The sequence below is a fragment of the Euprymna scolopes genome, chromosome 9 (assembly GCF_053919585.1).
Source record: "Euprymna scolopes isolate OS-2025 chromosome 9, ASM5391958v1, whole genome shotgun sequence".
Lineage (NCBI taxonomy): Eukaryota > Metazoa > Mollusca > Cephalopoda > Sepiida > Sepiolidae > Euprymna > Euprymna scolopes.
The window spans coordinates 43,947,952-43,957,359 of record NC_136490.1 but is presented as its reverse complement, the minus strand read 5'-3'; the positions used below and the strand labels follow the sequence as shown (position 1 = coordinate 43,957,359).

General features: G+C 32.4%; 1 protein-coding gene across 1 annotated transcript in view; it reads left to right on the top strand.

Annotated features, from left to right (window-relative positions):
* Nucleotides 1-4,434: 4,434 nt before the first annotated feature.
* The window catches only part of LOC145284531 (uncharacterized), a 42,806-nt gene continuing 37,832 nt past the window's right edge, over nt 4,435-9,408 (top strand). The window contains exon 1 of the mRNA XM_080133424.1: nt 4,435-4,627. The gene's annotated coding sequence lies outside the window, so the exon portion shown is untranslated. The remainder of the gene's footprint in view (nt 4,628-9,408) is intronic.

Here is a 9,408-nt window from a genome sequence, read left to right as displayed (position 1 = left end):
TGCATATTTTACCTTTTTTTTTCTACTACGTTTTTTTCTATCTGGGTTGTTTTTGCATATGGCTAGAATTGTGAAAAAATGTTAGAAAATATGTTATGCGTAGAGCTGCTGCAGGACGGCAAAGGTATATATATATATATATATATATATATATATATATATATATATATATATATATATATATATATATATATGGCAATACTAGCCACATTCGATGTTAGCAGCCTATATAGCAATAGCCCACACAACCTAGGAAAAGAAGCTATCTCATATTTGATTGACAAACATACACATACTTTACACCCCAGATTCAATAAACAATTCGTGATTGACTGCATCGACATAATCCTCAATAACAGCTCCTTCCAATTCAATAATGACAACTACATCCAAATACTAGGCACAGCATTGGGTACTAAAATGGCACCAACATATGTCACCTTTACACTCGCCTTTATGAAAGGATAGAGCAGAAATACGGGCACAATATAAAAACACTCTTCATTAAATCTTGGAAAAGACACCTAGACGACTGCTTTATCATCTGGGGGACCACGTGGGGTGATATCAGAGAACTCCACACTTTGCTACAAAAATAAACGTCACACCAGAACAAAGCCCCACAGAACGCCATTTCCTAGACATCCTAGTAACACTCAAAAACAACAACATCTACCACAAACACACAGACACTCAACAACACTTCAACTTCAAAAGCCACCATCCTAAAAACTGTCTAAAATCAATACCCTACTCCCTAGGACGTAGAGTCTGCACCATAGTAAGAGACAGACACCTCCGTTCGACTAGACTGAATGAACTGCAAATAACCCTGCGGAAAATAGGATATCCACTACCACTAATACAGAAGGGTATTGAACTGGCTGAAAAAAATTCCAATAGACCAATTAAGACTCCCAAAGAACACAACAAAGAACAGATTTTAGCATACGTCTCCACACACAACAAAAAAAAGCAGAACTATTTACACAGATAACAAAAAATCTTATCCTCCTCAATCACAACGAAAACTAAACAACATACTTAAAGCAACAAAAATAATAAAAAGCAAACGTCAATCTAAAAACCTAAAACACATCCTAACTTCCTCGAACGTCATTCCACACACTACAAAAGGGATTACAAAAGGCAACAAACCACGATGCGGAGTATGTGACATAATAATAGAAGTAAACACATACACATTCAAAAACCCAACACAAACATTCAAAATAAAAAAGGATCTAAATTGTATCTTCAGAAATGTAGTATATGCACTAAGATGAGCAGCATGCAACAAATCTTACACAGGCGCAACCCAAAATTTCGGCAATAGAGTGGGCTTACATAAAAGCAACACAAAAATTGCAGATAATAGACAAAAACCCGTACACACATGCGATGCAAATAGCTTCAAGATAATGTCAATCTTCCAAACAAACAATTATTTTTATTTACTTACACAGGAACAACATTTAATAACAAGATTCACTCCCGAATTAAACAGAGCCTTATATCAACACACACAAACATGAAATGCAAGGCACACTCGCACGCACGCGCATATATGTATACACCCCTACACATAAATCAGAACCGACACATTAAAACATACACACACACAGACAAACACGCATACCTCCACACACAGACACAACACCACTGTCTCTAATACAACACATTGAAAAATACACACCCTACTTAACCTCGAAACCAACAACACTAGGAACACCTAGAACCATAGTATAATATCTATTCCAACACCTCACTCCCCCTCAGTGGAGGAGAAATCTTTCATGACAGAGATAACTATCATCTCTTTTTATCATCCCTCCTCCCATACCTATTCCCCTCCAAGTGTCTACTCTCCTCTGGGGAGACAAATAAATAGAAACATTTTAAAAATATCTACGTATATTTATAAATAGACCTCTTTATCTAAACAAACGTAATATTAAGAATACCCGAACAGTCTAAGACTGAAACGAAAAATCACAATACTAAAATCTAAGAATCCAAAAAATAAATATCAAAATTGAATGCAAATACCCCTACCCTTATTTAAGAGGAGCTGCTCCCCCGCCTATCACACACACATTAGTAACGACCTTGGATCACAGTTACCTTCCTAGCGAAGCAAATAACTTTATAATACTATAAAACAGAACATACATTCTTCAAACCAATAAAAGAAAACACACACATACGCAAGCACACACACACGCACACACACACGCACACACACAAACACACACAGGTCCTACCCTATGCATCCAGTTGACCAAGTACCAATGGGCCTCTCACCCTCACACAAGTAAGAGTAAAAAAGGAAAAAAAATGAGAAAAAACAAAGAAAGATAAATAGAAACACAAGCAGAGAGAGAGAGAGAGAGAGAGAGAGAGAAAGAGAGAGAGAGAAAAAACATAAGACAGCAGTGACTACCGTTCAGCCCAATGAACCAGGAATAAAAATTGAATATACGAATGAAAATTAGAATCATTTACAAATGTTTCCCCCTCTCGGAAAATATTTCAAATGAACTATGAATATATTCTAAACATTTTAAATACTTTCTGAAGAGGACGTTTCACAACACGTCTGAAACGCGTTAAAAACGATATCAATGATTTAAAAACGTTATTACAACGATCTAAAGATAATTTTCAATGAAAACCCAAAACACGAAAAAATAAAATAATGGTAAAAAATACACATTGTTGGTGACCACCTCCTTATATATATATATATATATATATATATATATATATATATATATATATATATATATATATATATATATATATATATATATATATCCCTGGGATACGATTTTTCAGGTTACGATAAGGAATACGATGTTTTTCCAGAACCTGGTTAGGGTATTGGCTCTGCCTTACATTGTTATTTATAATGTTATTTGCTCTCATACATCTGTATTATATTGTATAGTGATTATATTATATATTGGTTATATATATGTGTGCATTATACGCATCTGTATTATAGTTTGCACTGTACTTTGTTACTAATTTTTTATGCCGTATCCCGGGTTCCTCTGTATATATATATATATATATATATATATATATATATATATATATATATATATATATATATATATATATATATATATATTCCATAAAGCGGAAGACCAGTACCCGCATTAAGCTGGTCTGCAGTTTAATTTGTTGCTGGCTCTCTTGCTCTGGCTTGTTGCTGGATCTCCACATTTTGAATCGAGAGAGAGACTTAGCTGTCGTACAAAGCTAAGACTCTGTAACATCATCTTTGTATAGATACTCCCTCAGGAATTTGGGCTCATGGACTTTAAGTGTCTGAGGGTTTGGCACTCGTCTGACAAGACGTTGCAATCATCATATATATATATATATATATATATATATATATATATATATATACATGCTTGGAGTTAAGATTCTACGTGCGTTTGTAAATGTGCGTATATTAATCTGAGGAAAATATTTTCCTAATGTTTCGTCAACTACAGGAAATCTATGTTCAATTTGTCTGCTCCTTTTTCACTAGTGTCAATGGAATATTGCGTGCCTCTTGCCCCGACCCAACTTATCACGATAAAAACAAAAAAGACAACTACTAAAACGAGAACTATTAGTTAATTTCCTCTATATTAGTCTCATTTAATCGCCATCCATTTTTTATTTTATAGTATTAGACTTTTTTTATTTTGTGTTGTCTTTTTGTGTTCATTTAAACGACTTCGGAATAGTTTCCTGTATCAAACACATTTAACCGGTTCCGAAATTACCATCGCTGATTGTTTTCCGACGCCGAGTCACCACTGACCCCATGCCCGCTATGATATACGGGCCGTCCTTTATTTTGTTGCATTTAATCGACACAATCCTCGGCACGTTTCACGATCCTTTAGAAATGCCAAAAGAGTTAGCATTAGTGTAAATCGGATACTTTTACTCAATTTATTCCTGACCACAAATAAATAGCAATAATTTCTTGTTAAACAAATGTGATAACATATTGTTAAATAGACTTAGATGGCCTTTCCTTTCGCCCGTTTTTCGGATATCCGAAAAATGACAGAAATAGGGAAAGACACAAAATGGTTGCCAATCTTCGAAATGGCTGATTATATACGTATATTACACATCATTTTGGTTAATTTTATTGACTTTTATAAATCTTACGACTATCATGAATCCCCTAACGGAGAATCGTTTTACTGATAACATAATGATACATATCTGCGAAAATAAGTGATAAGACCGAGAATATGTACAGAACCAAATTGTAATAGAAATAATATTAAAAATTTATATTATTATAGTTCTTCTCATTATTATTAATAAGGATATAACAGGTGTATTAATTCTAATAAATATGGAGTTTTTTTTTATTGCAATTAACGCTGGTTTTGAAAAAAAATCGTCTTCTTCAAATAACTTACTACAATGATACGAATTTCTCAGCTGTTTTTGTAGTCTTCACACAAAATATAACACCAGTTTCTTCACTGCTTCCTTTACAGTAGATATTGGTTTATTTGAGAAAGGATTCCCAGTCCACTTTCAACAGGAAGATTTTTCGACAGGTGTTAGCCGCATAGAGGATTAGGGCTAAATCTCTCAGGTGAGGTCGTGATAATTTTTTTCACTTTTTAAAAGTAACGTATATATGCTTATATATATCTCCATATACATATACATATACATATATATATATATATATATATATATATATATATATATATATATTATATTTTAGAAAATACATATGACGATTAAGCTACACTTTATATTCCGCGTTTCATCCACTCTAGGATTCTTCAGGCTACGTATTGAGCACTTTTCAATTAAATACTTAAAGTTTACGCATAAATTTGTACTTTCGTATATACATTTTATGTGAGTAAATGAAGTAGTTATATATATATATATATATATATATATATATATATATATATATATATATATATATATATATAAAGATCAACTATATTGGAAAAATGATGTAAAACGCACTATTTTTTCGATAGTGCTTCCTTGTTCGTATTAACAATATATTCGAATTATATATATATATATATATATATATGTATATATATATATATATATATATATATATATATATATATATATATATATATAAATTAATTGATTAAGTCCAAATATATTTTAGTATTACTGGACATCACTATTTTTTTTACGATAATGCTTTTATTTCATATTAACTTAACATTTAAATTATGTATATGTCCGTAATGTTTGGATTCATCGGACTATTGTTCTCATTGTGAATGTTATGTTCACAACGTTTTGGTCGATGGAACCAATGTTCATCTTCAGCTATATCTGGTTGAATTCGGGAATGTTTTTGTCGAACTCCGGAATTTGGACGGAATTTCGATCATCTCAAGATAGGAACAGTAGTTCCATTTTTATACGAATAAGCAATCGCCATCTATAAAATTGAGGAAGGTATTTTGTATATGCATTTATATGCACATATATATATATATATATATACATATATATATATAGGGAGAGAGAGAGAGAGAGAGAGAGAGAGATGGAGAGAGAGATAGGTAGATTGATTGATTGACTTTTGGTAACTTCTGATTTTTATTTAATCATATTATTATATTTCATTACAATTATAACCCAAGTAATAAGCGTTTATTAGTTTACCATTTTTCACCAACCATTCAGTTTGAACATTTTATTCAAATTTTACATGTAAATTCGTACTTGATAAAATGTACAACAATAAACCTTCCCATGAACATAGCATTAATCAATTTAGAGAATGTATTATCCTTCCACATCCATTATTAGATAACAATTTTTGCCAGGAATTTTTCGTGATATATTCTTCAGTGTATTTTCTTTTCGTTTTGTTCATTTTTTGATTGCTACAGTTTTGAAAGCAACAAATTAAAAGTAAATATCTATTTTATGTTATTATTTTTTTATTTTTCATATTAATATAAAGTTTAATGCAAGATTTTTCGTGTTGATTACGTCGTTATCTGAATTTGAATCCAGCTAGAATTAAACAAATGAACATTTGAGAATACGAGATACTTACATAACGTTGATCGCTTTAAAAATTGTTTTATAATTGCCAATGAAATCCATGTACTATTTCAACATACAATGATTCAACAATCGGTGACATACTATACAACCGTTAGAACAGTGATATTAACATGTCCTTCGATTGTGTTAACCTTGTGAATATATATGATCCTGAAGCAACACTTCATAGACATTTACATTTGCATTCATACTAAACATATCTTTCCCCGTACTTCAAGTATGATTGATTCGCACACCGCTAGTAATTTATACTCGCAAATGCTGAACTTTGTAAGTCTAGGTCGAAAGTTTGGGATAAGCAACGTCGACTCTTACAACTATTAAATAGGTGACCATTTGGAAATACCAAGGCGGTGTCTACAGCTGGAAATTCAGATCATTCCTACTGGTTATCAATGTGTGTAGTCGTGTTGTGCGCACACATTACATCCATATACACAGATTATAGAGTTTACCGAACTCCAGCATCTTCGACTGCAGTGTCAAAATTATCAAATAATGACGAAATACCTTAAGTCATTAAAAGCAATTAACGCCTTTTTAAAACGCTAGAATCTCAACTTTTATAGAGCCGTGTACAAACACTGCACATAACTACATTTGGGTCGATAGAAAAATACCAAAGAATTTCAAAATCCCGAGTTTAAAATGATGAACTTTATATTTTATATTTACAGGGTGACTGGAAAAAGCTACTTATTTTTAACACATACAATATGTTTTTTCAAATATAATTCATACAGTTAATGATTATGTGAGAAAAGTGTATTGCATGAACTTTTATATAAGCGCCTTAATTCACCACCAGCTTTTAAAATAGACAAGCAATCGCCTCAAGTGATTACACAAGAAACTCTTGCGGAATGATAGTCGTAACTTAAAGTATTCTCCCTTCAAGTTCTTCTAAATTTCTTGATTTGGTTGACTAGACTAGCCCTTTCGGTTAGCCCGCGATAAAAATGTTGCATGACACACTAAGGGCTTTTGGCTGATCATCAATTCTCCAGATAGTTTTGTATTCTCTCATTCAAGAACAACAGGAGCAAAGTGTGGAGGTACCTCGCTATGTTAAGAGATGAAATTATTAGTGCTTGGGAAAACATTGAATATTTAATTTTGTTAGATATGGAAACTGAATTTTATTCGATATATATACATGTAAATAAACAACAAATTACATATGTTTGAAGACAAAAACAATGGAATATTGCAAAACCTGAATTATGAATGTAACTAATAAACAAATATTAAACAACGAAATTAAAAATATTCACGATTTGCTTTAATTTTATATTCTTGAAAGATAACCTAGGCTTCAAAGCTGTAATTTAACATGTCGACACTCTCTTTTTAGAAGTGAAAAACGCTTTCAAATAAGTTAGAACACAAGAATATGCAGTTATGTTTCGAAATAAATTTTATTAGTTACGGAAACACATATTTGTTATATATTTCTACTTTTAACTTTTACTTTCTGTGGAGTAGTTTATTATTAAATAGATGTGCTGGAGAACGTTTAAAACGAAATGCGTGCAGTATACGGAGAAGATAAATTGTGACCGACTTGAAAGATACTGTCATAAGTAGAAGGTATTTATCTACGACTGATTTCGCCCAATCTAATGAATTAATATACAGTGAGAACCCCTAACTTCAAAAACTTCAATTTTTACTCATTATTATTTTTCTAATCGACAAGTTTTCGAAATATTTGAAAGTTCTACTGATTTATGCATGATAAATAAGTAAGTAATTTTTTTGTCCGTTTAATGTTTATTAAAATTAACCAGTATCTGCAGCTTTTGCCAATCAGAGACAGTGGCCTCCGCTAGCTGCCACTGGAAAACAATACCCCACAATGAAAGCCAGCTTATTTCGTTTGGGTCAAGGCCGCCAGTGTCCGCAATGATCTAAGCACGGTAGTGATTAGCAACAACAACCGTAATTGAATTTCTTGTATAGAGGGATTCTTTAACGATTCTGTCTGTATTTATCTTGGTTTGTGGTATGCTTCCACCAGGAAACGCCGGTTAACGGGCCCTGTTATTAAAAAATAAATTTAAGATTTTTTTTATCGAGATTCGGTAAAATTGATATTTTGGTGCATGTACACGAATAGCACATTCTTAGATACGTTAAATTACGGAGATTAGAAGGAGTTTATCCGGAGTTGTGCTTGAGATAATGATGTCGTAAGAATATGCTGTGGTTGTCGTTGTACTTGTGAACAATGCATCTATAATCCACTGAAATATGTATGGTACAGTTCTTACTGCAAAAAAAGGTCTATATCAAATTAAACCTTTCTTAATGTTGATTGGAATCCTCCTCAATTGCAAGTAAATATGCGTCAAAACAAAACAAACAGATCTCGCCATTATACTTGGCAGAAAGGTCTTCAGGTACCGGCAGGGCATTAATGTGTAACTAATGCATTGATCAGTCCAGTAGAATAATCTGCACAGATGCGTACGTTACTATTTACTTTCCAGACGATAAGAATAGAAGTTTTCCATCTAAAGTAGTTTGTTGGGTCTAGTACTCCAGTGATAATTAATCAATTCTATTTTCGGCTACGTTGAGAGCTGAATAAGATGCGGGACGTTTGCGTCCAAATATTGGATTGCTGTTGGTCTAAACTTAAGAACAGCTTTGATCTTCATGCAACACCCTAAATCCTCTAAAATAATAATCACTGAAATTATATTTAATTGGGTGAGTAAACTATTCTACAGTCTTTAACTGACTTGACAGAAAATGCATTGAAATTAGTTTTCAATGGGACAATAAAAATATCAAGTTCTTCAAGTGAGTCTAAACCGATCGGATTTAGATTTGCATCTGACACATAGCATGTTCCATTGAATGTTTCATACTGAAATGAGCCAGAAAAAAATCGTTTGCAATTAAGATTAACGTCCTGCCAGTTGCATTTTTGGTAGTACATTTTGTTTTTAGTAGATAAGGTTTGCCAATTTTCGTGAATTTTTTCCGAAAAATAATGGGAATAATCATTTGATGTATCAAATTACATACGCACTGCTATTTTAACCCGATGTTCTCTGTGGGATGTGGAATCAACTTTTACAGCAGTAGATAGTGAATTCAATTTTTTTTACTGGTTCATTTTCTTATGAGCTTCGTTAGCAGACTTATCAGTCAGATCATAAGATGAGTTGGCTCTTGGAAAATGACACATTTTTGTTTTTTTGTATATGCCCACGTTTATGGCGGACTTGATGCTTATGGTTCTTAAATATACAAAAACGTTCATCCTGTCATATGGCGCAATACAGGTAGTTTTCCTCTAAC